Below are 13,414 nucleotides of genomic sequence, written 5' to 3'. Positions count from 1 at the left end.
TATGGTCATATCATGACACCTATTCAGTTATATTTTTTCCCTTTACAGTGGATTTAAAAAGTTACACGGTGTTTTATTATGAGCAGTAGTGAATTAAATAGCTGCTATGCCAAAAATATAGTAGGGCCTAGTTCCTCTAGTTATTATTAAGAATGAAAATAATGTATATACTCCTACAGGATACAATATGGCATGATGTTACTTTCTTGTTTTCCTGACAGATTTTTCCATTTTTGTCACAATTATCTGAATTTCCATAGCACATTTATGACCCTTCGCAACATCCCTTTAGATATTATTTTAACTACAATAAAATAATATCCCCCAAAAAATGATATGTCAAATAGTTTTTGGTCTCATGACTAAATCTCTGTTTTATTTTTCAGTTAATAGTTTTGTTTGAATTCTCAGTTATATTTACATAATGTTTGTGCTACTAACTTTTTCAGAAGTATACTCACACCATGCTCTCTCGGGACCTATCTGAAATATCTTTTCTTTCTCCAAACTTGCTTGTGACAATTCTGTTGTATAAAGGGCTCTTCCACAACAATAAACAATACACAGTAAACGTCCAGGACCGTCTATCTTCACCCTCTGTCCTGATTGACTTTAGTAGTTTGAAGAAAATGTATGCCAATCTTATCTGTTATTTTTCTATGCAACCTGTTTCAGCTAGCTCTAAATCTCTCCAATTTAATTCATCTTCAATCTTCAATTTTCCAAGAGGCTTAAAGTAAGAGCTAATATATTTCCATTAAATCTAAAGGAATAATCAATCATTCTTTTCAGTCAAAGACAAGTCTTCTGTTCAGAACAACTTCTTCTTTTTTTTTTTTTTACTTTCCTGTTACTTTTTCCATTTTTATCATTCCGCAGATTCCCATATTATATGCATAATATTTCTTTAAATCTGTGTCTGACTCTCTCATTTAGTTTTCTTATCATTTAAGAGCTGTACTTTTAAAAAAACAGAATTGCACTTTAGACTCGCTAGGTTCTCAGAGAAAAGTTCAGTTTCTGACGTCATTATTCACTTTATGGTGTTCCATCAACTCTTCACAACTTCTTCCTTATTGCATATTTTGTACAATTCTGTGAGATTTCTCTCATTCTCAGAGCACTCCCCAGTTATAACTGCTCATTCGACTTTCATAGCTATGACAATCTCTTAAATTATGATAATAAAAATAACAATACTTTTAAATTTTTCTACTACTTTAGAAAAAGCAGAATTATACATTTGAACAACAATGTAATTTTTATGTAACTGGTATTAGGTGTCTAGTATTACAACCTCATTGATGCTTCCTCATAGATTAAAAAAAAATAATCAGCCATGTTTGGCATTTGCTACAAAAGTGGAGGCTAAGGTAGATGGCTCTTCCTTGGTTTCTCTAGGGAGAAATTCTTGTCTTTCTGGTTTTAAGTTCTTATAAATTCTAACCCAATCCTGCCATTCCTCTGTAAGAGCTCACATCAAATCTGTGCTTTGCTAAGCATAAACCACATATCTCTTACAAGAGAGAATATTTCAGGTCACTTTCTTATGTGTTTTGCTGTTGTTGTTGTTGTGTTTTATATCAAACTTTGTCTAGCTGAAGTTTCTACATGTTTTCAGAAAACAATGCACTCGTTGCCTTTCTATCATGGAGATAATGAACATAAATATAAAAGGGTTGTATGAGCTCATGGCTGGAGGCTAGAGTCTATGCATAACCATTCTCCTTACTGAGGTTGCAATGAAACAGCAAAGCACAGCAAGATTGAACATTGGGGCAACACTCTTTAGCTCATTGCAAGGAGACAAAAAGAGGAAGAGGAAAGGGTCATGCAACACTGTTTGGGGAAATCCAATATGAGTGCCTTCCCTATAATCAGTCTTGCATGGGCTCCTCCATAGCCAAGGAGCACCACCCTGGGGATGAATCATAGAGCCTTTGAAGAACAATGAAATTCCATATATAGTAAGGAGATGTCACAGTTTCTGCTCCCCATATTCTTTATGACTTGATTACTCTACTGAAACCTGATGGTATCGAGAAGCAGTGTACTTCTCTGCTAAGAGCATTACCTTTCTAAGCCCTTTACTTCCAATACTTTATTTCCTGTATTGTCTTCAATTGATATCCTTCCTATATACCTATGCTTCCTAGAAAATATGCATTATATCATTCTATGTGCTTCAAAAAGGCCTCTCAGTATATCTTCCCAACCTCTCTCTCCTTACTGAGATAGGCACGACTCCAACAGCTAACAACCATAACAGAAGTTTTCAGGAAAAAAAGCAGTAGAGAACTGTCTTTTGAGTGTGCTCTCAGGTACTCTAAGGGATGATAGTCATTACACTGTGCCACAAATACTAACCATTTGTGATTATGCCTTATTTACCTCAACTAGAGAATTAAATTTTTCAGAGAAGTAATAATGCTTTTCTTGTTTCCTTGTAAGGTACAAAGTGTCATATAATTGCACTCTTCTAAAGTCTGTTCAATTTAGTTTAAGTGTAGCTATCATTTTCACAGGCACTATGTGTTACATGTATTATTTATGTGCCCCCATAAAAGCCTTTACAAATAGCATCTCTTTTGTAAAAGAGTTATAGATGGCATAGATAGACAATATTAATTATTTTAGGTTTACCCAGTTAATGACTGAACTTAGAATCATATCCAAGTCTTATTCCAGTGTCCAGTTGATTTTTTTGTTGTGCCATTTTTATGAAGCTGAGATGATCCCCACCAGGCATAAAACTTAAAAGGAATATAATTGATTAAATATTAGACAATATTAGTCCCTTACCAGGTCTACTTAACACTGTCTCTTTGACTGAACATGAGAACGGACCTCACGGTTTCCTCAGAATTGACTGTGATGATGCTGAAATCCTTTCTGGACATGTCTCCCCTCCCCCCCCATAATACAGTAATTTTTTACTTAGTGTGTCTGTAAAAATAAATTTGCCATGTTCTTCCTTGAAATTTTCAATAAAATGTGACCATGAACAGAATTTTTCTCATACTACAGCTATAATTTCATGCTAGAGTGTTTAATCTACATATTAGGGGATCCATTCTTCTGTGCTCCATCTACCATTTGTAGAGGCAACATGGAAAAAATGATGTGCAGCTTCTTCTCTTTGCTAACAAAAACAAAATCCCTGTGAATGGCAAGGATAGAAAAGAAAACGTTAAAGCCTGAACTGTCGGCCCAAGGGCCAAGCCCAATTCTGTGCTGTGTTTGGTTTGGATTGGATAGTTTAAAAACTATTTGATTTTATTATGGCCAATATTTAAAAGTTTGAAATCCCATAAAAAGACAAGTTTCTAGTTTTTTTTTTTAATGTGTCTCATCACATTGGTCTTGTATTTTTACATGAGAACCATTTCTTTGGGCTGAATAGTAGGAGGGACAAATACTGCCTTCAGCTATGGACCAGAGATCAGCTATGAAACAAAGAAAATTACAGCAGGAAGAAACCTTAGCAAAATTAACTCAGCCTTTTCACTTGTAATACAGAAAGATGATGTAGAATCGTTCAAGGTGCTGGTTACCAGGAGGCTGAAAGTAGGGAGTTACAGATTCTGATTACTCAAGCCACTGCTCTTCTTATTAACAGGCTTCAAATGGCAATAAGGCCCTCCCATAAAATTACATATTGGGTAATTTAAAAGTGAGATGTACTGTAAAATACCAATCTCCTGTTCCAGGTTCCCCTAATGTCTACTCGCTTCTATGTTTACATTCACACATTGCCCTATTGAAGGACAAACAGATCTTTCAGGCAGAGATTGCAAATTAGCCGAGTAACCATAAAGTAAATGTCATTATGGGGGTTGACTTTTTATGAAATACAACCATTGGTTCTTATTAAACGTTTTATAAATGCACATTATTTGTTCGGCAAATGTTATATATTAATATTATATTCAAATAACTATATTGGACACTCAGTAAAGATAAAAAGAATGAAGAGAACAATAAAACCATTGCCTCTGTGGTCATAAATTAGCAGTATGCCATCTGGAACTGATTCTCCAACAGAGAATAAGTTAGACTGCTTTCCAGACCTAAAATGGGGCTATTTCTTCCTTTTTTTTTTTTCCCCTTGGATTTTTGAGACAGGCTTTCTCTATGTAGCATTTGCTGTCCTGAAATCACTTTATAGATCAGGCTGGCCACGAACTCACAGGATTCCTCCTGCCTCTACCTCCTTGAGTACTGGGTTTACAGGCATGTGGCACTGTGCCCAGCTAAACCTATCTATTTCTTTAAATGTCCTGTATTATATCAAGTATATCATATGTAATCCATAATTTAATAAAAAGTTAGTGACAAACTAAATTAAAGACTCAAATAAAATCAGTAAATTTATTAATCAATCGATTCAAAATTTTTTCAAGAATGAGTCAAAGGATTAGGTTTCTAGATAACAATTAGATTATTTTATTTGAAACTTTATTCGAAAACATACCTACAATAGAAGAATATTTATGATTGAAGAAAAAGTTCCTAGCTACCCATGAAGTCACAGAGAATGTTTTAAATATGTACGCTGAATCAGAGACTATCCTGTAGTTGGAGGATGCTGTGGATGAATGGTCAACTTTTTTCTGACTTCTAGAATACTCATCTCCCCACAAGTTTATTTCACAAAATGTTTAAGTGCTAACTATGAATTGGACATCAAGTCAAGCAGTTGTGGTGCACGCCTTTAATCCCAGCACTCGGGAGGCAGAGGCAGGTGGATAACTGTGAGTTTGAGGCCAGCCTGGTCTACAAAGCAAGTCCAGGACAGTCAAGGCTGCACAGAGAAACCCTGTCTCGAAGAACAAAACAAAACAAACAAAAAGAATTGGACATCAATTGTGACTGGAAATATAAAACATAAGGTAAATAATTTTTTATGTTAAAAATTATGCTAGGGACTTGGGAAGTAGTCTAACAGTGGAGCTTAACAGGAACAACTTTAGTTCCCACCACAGAGAGAGAGAGAGAGAGAAAGAGAGAGAGAGAGAGAGAGAGAGAGAGAGAGAGAGAGAGAGAGAGAGAGAGAATGAGAGAGAAGGCTCATTAGAGGACATGGGTTAAGAGAGGTAGAATACATCTAATGCTTAGTTAGCTGTCATTTTATTTTATTTTTTGTTGATACCCTAAAAATTTTGACAATATATGCATCAGATGCACAAATATAGAAGCTGGAAGCGAGAGGAGCCAAACCAGTCTCGAAGGGAGCAGTGAATCTAAGAGTAACCTAAGAATAAGTGCAACAGTCAAGGAGGGCAGGCATCTCCAGAAAAAGAAAAGTCAACTTCTGATTGAGGGCAGACAACCACAGTTCTTTCAATGGCAGAATTAACTCTCAGCTAGACCCATAACGAGGAATGGAAAACGGCTGAGATACAATAATATATTTAATGTGGAAAGTTGAAAGGTTACCAAAAAGAAATTAAAGGAAAAGAAAGGAGAGGAGAAATGTATTGTATTTAGTATTTGAGCATGGCCAGACAAAGGTATTGAAATGATATCATCAGGAGTCCATCTCTCTCAGTTCACAAGTCTTTCTTTCTTTCAACAAGTATTGAAATTTCTCCTGTATTATATTCAGCCAAATATTTATGACAAAGATATTTGAGCAACTGATTACATTTAGTTAATACATAATTAAATAATATTATACAAATCTAGTAGTTAATATCTCCTTTGTTATTATGAAGCCAAGATTCTTAAGAAAATGGCCAGATAACATTTGCCTCTTATATAATCTGTAGCAGCTAATATATTATCTTTGACACACCAGATGATCAGTAGATATTAGTATCTTTGAAATATTATTGAATTAATCTTAACTAGGCCCTAGATTTTTTTAACAAACACAGCTTTCTGTTTATTATGCCAATATCTACTTCATGTTCAAGAAATATTAAATATTATATCACATATGTTTATACATATTTATTATTATTTTACCCTAGAATTTTAAGTAGAAATTAGAAATGATAATTTATAATATATGTTAGGGGACAACCCGAGAAATCTATTCTTATCTTGTGCAGTGTCTTCAAAGCTGATATACTAAAATCTAATAATAATGGTAACATATTATAACAACAAAATAGCAGAATTTGACAGGAGAATCAATTTGTAAAAGATGATAAATTTTTTATATATCTTGTGCTTTAATGGCTAATGAAATATTTGAGTGATAATTCATGTTTCCAAAGGAATATGGCAATAGAAAGCAGATGTCAATTTAGCGCTGCATGAGCAGGTTAGGATGGTGGTGCTCAGATTAAATAACATTCCTTAAGAATGCTTTTAACAATATGATAGGCTACATATTCTTGAGGTAGGGTGATCCTTCTACTATAATTCCCTAGTAGATTCTGGAGAAAAATAAATCATACTTTAAAACACATAATGAAACTAACATTCCCTACCATCACTCTCATTACCAGTAATATATACATACATACATACATACACACACATCAACTTCCCATGAAATCATCAATAAATTCAACAAAACTCAATCCAAAACACTAAGTGTTCTTTCTTGGATCTTCTGGAGCATATTCTAAAACTTATATGAAATAGACAATGACCAAAAATAATTGAGATGCTCCTAGTGCATAAATATAAATGAAGAAAGCAGAGCGAAATTAGTCATAGCAAAGTTTATCCCAAAACTACATTATTCATTTTGAAGCATAAACAACTGGTATTGTATAGCCCAAGACCAAATGTTGATAAACTCTCAAGGACTAACAAAATAATGAAGTGTGTGTGTGTGTGTGTGTGTGTGTGTGTGTGTGTGTGTATGTGTGTGTGTGTGTACATGAAGGTGATGTCATCAGGATTTCATCTCTCTCATATCCCAGTTCTGCCTTTCCTTGAACAAAGATTGAAATTTCTCCTTTCTTATCTCTAAACATGTATTTATTACCTGAGTCAGACACTTGGGTAACTGTGACTTAACTAAAAAATAATATTATATGATGTTAAGAGATTGTCTTTAATAGTGGTGAGAAAGTTATATGTGTATGAAAATATATATGTGCTTAATGATACATATAAAATATATTAAATACATGCATATATATATACAAATATACATACAGACATACACATACATTTATATTATTGGTAATGAGAAGAAAATCTGTAACAGATACCATAGAGGCACGCATGCAAACATGCATGCATTTGAAGCTTGTAGTTAGAAATATCATTATGTAATACTGGTAGAGAATGAATAAATGGAGCTCTAATAATTACCTGATAGGATAGCAAAGTGAAATTTTGTTTCTTACCTAGTATCATGAGAAAATATCTTTATATACATAAAATCCATGCTTATGTAATTAAAAAAAAACAAAACTTCTGATAACACATGTAGGAAAATTTCCTACTCCTCCTCCCCCTCTTTCTCCTTCTTCTTGTCCTTCGCTTTCCCCTCCTTCGCCTTCCCCTCCCCCTCTTCTCCTCCTCTTTTTCTGGGGACAAGATCTCGATAAGTATCACTGGATAGTATGGAAGTAACTAGACTGCCCTCAAATTTAGAGAACCACCTGCTTCTCTCTTCCAAGTGCTGAGATTAATGCATTCACAACCATGCCTATCTGCTTTCCTTTTCTACTATAATAAAATTGTATATGAATGAAAAAAAAAGGCTGCATGTTCCAACCTACCTCGTATGACAGTAGTGTCTCTGGTGTTGTGTTTGAATGTGGTTGTCCCCCGTATGTTCATTGTTCGAACGCTTGTTTTCTTGCTAGTGGTGCTATTTTGGAAGACTGTGGAACCTTTAGGAGGTGGAGACTTGTCGAAGAACAAAACTTGAGGTTTTACAGCCCAGCCTCACTTCCTGTTCACTCTTAGCTTCCAAAGTGTAGAGGCAGTGTGACCAGCCACCCTCCTTCTCCTACCGTGGTACCTTTCCTGCCTGCTGCCCTGTCTTCACCACCCTGATAGACTACACTTCTCTGGAACTTTAAATGAAAATAAACCATTTTACCTCTAGGGTTTTTTTTTTCTTGTATTTTGTCACAGTGATGAGAAGTTAATAGATAGTGGATGACAAAAATCTGTCCAACAGGATGTGTTTGGAAATGTCTATAAAGCAATATAAAGCAGTTCACAAGATTCCCCCTTAAAAGATGGCTAATACACACATAGACCATCTAGTTCTCCTTTTCTACCCTCTGCCTATAGCATAGTTGTGTAAGAACAGTCAAAGATTGGAAAGGTGATACAGTCATTTGGGGATCCAAGATCTAGGCAAGCTTTGTGCGGTACAGGCCCATCCTTTCCCTCATTCCTCCCTCATAGAGAATAACAAAGATCTGCCTTGTTTAAGTCTCTATTACATTATCTCTCAGGTCCTATCTCATGTCACCTATATAACATTATGTATCTTCCTTATTTCGAAAGAGAACATGGAAATAATTCTATAGGCATTATCCATTTTTAAGAGACTATATGGAAAGAGTGAGGGGAAAATGAGAATATATAAGAGTTACTGATGTCAAATGCCATTAAAATATGGAGAATAATGACCAAAATAACTTAATCTTGTAGGTGTCTAGATTAGAAGGAGATAACTGGTGACTATAGAGGAATGTTTTCCAAAGGGTGAATAAGCAGCCATTAAAGCAACCTAGCCCACAAAGGACTATTGCAGACTACTTGAAAGCCTTCCAGCTCTGCACAAAACTGGCACCCAACTGTGTTTGGTATTTTTGGACTAGGTATATCTGAATCATGTAGAAGTAGAAACAGTCCTTGCCTTGAATAATTTTTTGATGGCTTTCCATAATCATTGTATATCAACTATCATATCTGATCTACTCAATCTTGTCACTAGGCTGTCACCAGCTGACTCATTTGAGTTCACTTAACCTTTGTCCTGAACTGGACTTTTAAGGGTCACCAACATATGCAAACTCCAGAATGAACAACATGGATTACTAGTAACAATATGGTTTTATTTGTAATGCCAAATGACAAATATTTTCAAGATATAAGCACAAGTTTGGCCGTGTATTAAACACTGCTCTTTCTACAGAAACCATGAACACCAAAACATAGGAAACATAAGCAGATATGGGCCAAACTTTGAATTTGGCGAAATCTAGATCAGCACTGTTGTACATACCCCAAAGATAGAGATATATCAAAGTATACAAAAAACTGAAAGTGCATTGTGCCAAAGTAATTTCCATAAGAAAATAGTAACAAAGAATTAATTTAGGGGATTTCAGTCTTTAAAACACAATATAACCTGTAATTATTTGACCTTGAAGAGTAACAGAAGTAACTAGGTCTACAAACTCTGCACACAAGTTGCCTAAAACATCACACATGTTGTGTAAAATGACAAATCAGTACTTTTGTCTGAATCACATAGACTGATTTCCTGTACAGTTCTCTCCATGTCATCCAAATTCCATGCTCACCACACACTAAAGTTGTTCTGGTTTTGCTTTGTTTCGTTTTCTTGGAAGAATAAGGAAAATGTGAAGGCGAGAGGAGAGGGCAAAGCCAATACAGGAAACAACCCAAAATTCCCTTTTCCTAAGGAAAGAATGGGAGCCTCAGTTCTTCCAATCTCCCTGATTTTAACCAGGAAGATTTTAATGGCTGTGGTTTATCAAAAAGTACCTGGACATCTCTGCTACTATGACGCAGGCCAAGGCAGCTGCAGGACTGAGAATGGTTCCCATGATACTTACGCTGCAAAGCATAAACAGCTGCAAGCTCCACACAAAGCAAACTGCAGCTGTTTGCCTCCAGCCAGGCTAGAGTTCCGCAAGGAGATTCCTGGAATTCCCAGAGGCTCAATGTAATGCTCACCTGGACAGTGCACTGTCCTCACCGTAGCAGCACCTGTGTTTTCCGGCCTGAAAGGTTTTAACTTTCTGCACTGTCTTATAGTGAGAATTTGTCCCCTGCCTTTGACTCTGGCTTCACTTACTTTTGGATATTAAGCAAGCCCAAGCCATTTCAATCAAGCACATGGCTCAAACCAGAGCAAAACCTCACCCATCCAAAGCTGTTTTGAAAAGATTATAAATGCCCAATGCAATCCACTGGGTTAATGATTTCATAAAATACAGTTTCAAGTAATAACAACAGCTCAAGGCTACTTGGAAGAGTTTTCTAATGTGTTTGCATGTGGCATATATGTATTCATGTCTGTGTGTCTCTGTATTCATGCATGTATGGGGTCAGCAGTCAACTTCAGGTATCCTCCTCAATCACTGTCCATTTTTGTTTTTGAGACATGCATTCATTAATGGTAGACTGGCTGGCTAACAAACTCTGATAATGCTTCCATCCTCACTCCCCGCAAGAGCTACAGTTCATATATACACTACCATACCAGGCTGTTTCATCATCATCATCATCATCACCACCACCATCATCACCATCATCACCATCATCACCATCATCATCACCATCATCATCACCATCATCATTATCATCACCACCACCATCATCACCATCATCACCATCACCACCACCATCATCACCATCATCACCATCATCACCATCACCACCATCATCATCATCATCACCATCACCATCATCACCACCACCATCATCATCATCATCAATATTACTGACAATTTCATATGTGAGTACTGTATTTACATCATTTCCCCATCCTCCCATCTCCTACCACCAACTATTCCTGTGTTCCCTGCTCCCTCTCAAATTCATAGCCTCTCTTTCTTTATTATTGTGACATGTAGAAATATAGCTTGTGCCCATAATCCCAGCACTCAGGGAGGCAGAGGCAAGTGGATCACTGTGAGTTCTTGGCCAGCCTGATCTACAAAGCGAGTCCAGCAGGGCCAGGACTACAAAGAGAAACCATGTCTCAAAAACCCAAAAAGAAAAAAAGAAAAGAAATATAACTTGCTGAGTCTATTTCGTGTGTGTGTATTTGTTTGTGTGTGTGTGTGCGTGCGCGTGTGCGTGTGCTTCTCGGGACAACCACTTGGTATTGAATAACCAATCAGGATGCTCAATCCTAGGGAAGATTGATTCTCCCTCTCTCATCAGTTATTAGTTGCGTATAACTCTTTGTATAGGAGTGGAACCTGTGAGATTTCCCTTATTAGAGTTTTTCTACCAATGTAGAGATCTAAACTAAGGTACTCTAAACATTTTACTAACTGAGCCATCACCCCATCCCTTTATTTTATTTTTTAAAATTCCCTTTTCTAGAGGTTTCTTTTCTATATTTATGGAGGCCCTTTCTAGATGGAGTTAAATACCAGCATTTCAAGAAATATATAATCATATATATTAACTTTTTAAAAAATATCCATTATTGCAGTAGCTCTGCATAATGAATAAGAGTGGTCTGTGACTTCTTTGGGGACAGAGAGAATTAAATGACCCTTTCATAGGGGCCACCTAAGACCATTCTGTATATCATATATTTACATTATGATTCATAACAGTACCAAATTATAATTATAAAGTAACAATGAAAATAATTTTATGGTTTGGGCGGGTCACCACAACATGAAGAACTCTATTAAAGGGTTTCAGCATTAGGAAGGTTGAGAACATTGCATTATTGCATGTACATATTTGTGTAGAGGAATGTTAATTCAGAACATGGCTGTTCTGGCAACAGATCACATCCAAAGACTGTGTAGGTCTGTGTGATCTGGCTGGAATATAAGCATGCCTTTAATCCAGGAGACAGAGGCAAGCAGATCTGAGATCAAGGTCACCTTGGTACAGAGCAAGTATCAGATAAAGAAAAGCTTAGGCCCAGACATGGTAGTACATGCCTTTAACCCCAAACAATGAGGGTAAAGACAGAAGCACCCTTGTTTGAAAGTGATGTTTAACTGAGTGACAGAAAAAGTGACAGACATATCAGAGAAAGATTTGACAGAGTAGGACACACTCAAATCTTACAAGAAGAGAGAGAAAAGGGAAGCTACCTAAGGGGCAATGCAGAGGGGGTGGAGACAGTTTTACTGGGACAGTAACAGAGAGAACTCAGGTGAAAGCTGAATAAGCCAGAGAATGAGAAGAAGCCAGGAGATTAAAGCAGATTGCTCGAGTTAATGTGAGGCCAAACAGAGCAATGCAGAGACCAAGAGAGAAGCTAGATTGAATAAGTCAGCTGCCAGAGGAGTTTGAGCCAGAAGAGCTGAGTTGAACCAGCTCAGAGCTCAGAAAGAACAAGGGGGTGAGCTCGTTAAGCATTAAGTCTCAGAGGCTCAAAATATTCTAGGCCTAGGTTGGATTGTATGGAGGCTAGAAGCTTCCAGGACTCGGCCTAGGTTAGCAGTGGCAGTAAGCCTCCCAGACAACAACTGAAGTTGCTTTTCGTGCTTATGTGTGGGAGCACCTGCTATGGCACGAGCATGGAAGTCCAAGGACAACTTGGTGGAGTTGCTTCTCTTGTTTCACCTTCCCAAGGTTTGCTGGGTCATCAGGCTTGCACAGCCAGCTCACCTTCCCACTGAACCCTCTCTCCATCTCGGTATACTTTCTAAATTTCCAGTTACACGTGTGAGGTGTGCAGGGATAGGATAGCTTAGCCACCTGGCATTCCATTAAGCATGAGCTCCAACACACACCCCTCCGCTAACAATGCACTTATCAATCCAAGACCCTCATCCACACTGAGCTACACATACATAGCATGCAAGCAACAGAATAAGACTTTATCCTTTAGTAATTAACTCCTCTTTTGTGGTTAGTTTTCATTCAGAGGTGCTAGAACCTGTTCTGGACTAGTTTGATCTGGAATGGACTAGTTTTGGGTGCATTGGCAGTAAGGTGTATTGCGTCTTTTAAGTCAGCATTTAGGTAAAATAGCCTATTTCCATTTTATGTCAATAAGGAGGGTATAGACTCAGGGAACCCCCTTCCTAAAATTTGAGAGACAGAAAGCTCATCACAACTTACCTAGCATGAGGTTGAGACCTGGGAATGACTGAAGGAGTCTTTTCCTGAGCAGGATTATCCAAACAGTAACCAATGCGGCGCAGGAGCCTCAGTGTGAGAGAGCTTGAAGTAAAAATTCCAGGAGGACCCAGTCGTGGTGGTGTTCCTCACACTTTTCTTTAAGCTTCAACTCCAGAAAATGGGTTGGGTTCTCTGGGAATATTAGAAGAATTCCTCTCTAGCATATGGCAAGCAGGAGAAAAAGGAGTCATTTTGAAGCACATCGGAACCCTGGTGTTTTGAGAGGCTCTACCCTCAGGAGAGACTGGTTAAGAGCACCTAACCAGCTGGGGGTTATGAGTGCCTGATTGACCTCAAGAGAGAGAAATCCAGAAATCCAGCCAACTCCAGTTATTTGGTGCTACCTCAGTCAAATTGAAAGACTAGGAAACATTTGTGAGGATCATAGTTCAGAAGCAAAGGCTCTCTT

At 37.2% G+C, this 13,414-nt stretch overlaps 1 long non-coding RNA gene across 2 annotated transcripts in view; it reads right to left on the bottom strand.

Moving 5' to 3' along the window:
- LOC311602837 overlaps positions 1-13,319 on the bottom strand; it is a 179,580-nt gene extending 166,261 nt beyond the window's left edge. For both annotated transcript variants that reach the window (XR_014780875.1, XR_014780876.1), the window contains exon 1: positions 12,946-13,319. This is a non-coding gene — a long non-coding RNA (uncharacterized lncRNA). The remainder of the gene's footprint in view (positions 1-12,945) is intronic.
- Between the last annotated feature and the right edge of the window lie 95 nt (positions 13,320-13,414).

The sequence above is a fragment of the Acomys minous genome, assembly GCF_964271855.1.
Source record: "Acomys minous genome assembly, chromosome: 8".
Taxonomy (NCBI): Eukaryota; Metazoa; Chordata; class Mammalia; order Rodentia; family Muridae; genus Acomys; species Acomys minous.
The sequence above is the reverse complement of the archived record's forward strand: the minus strand, read 5'-3'. Positions and strand labels throughout refer to the sequence as shown.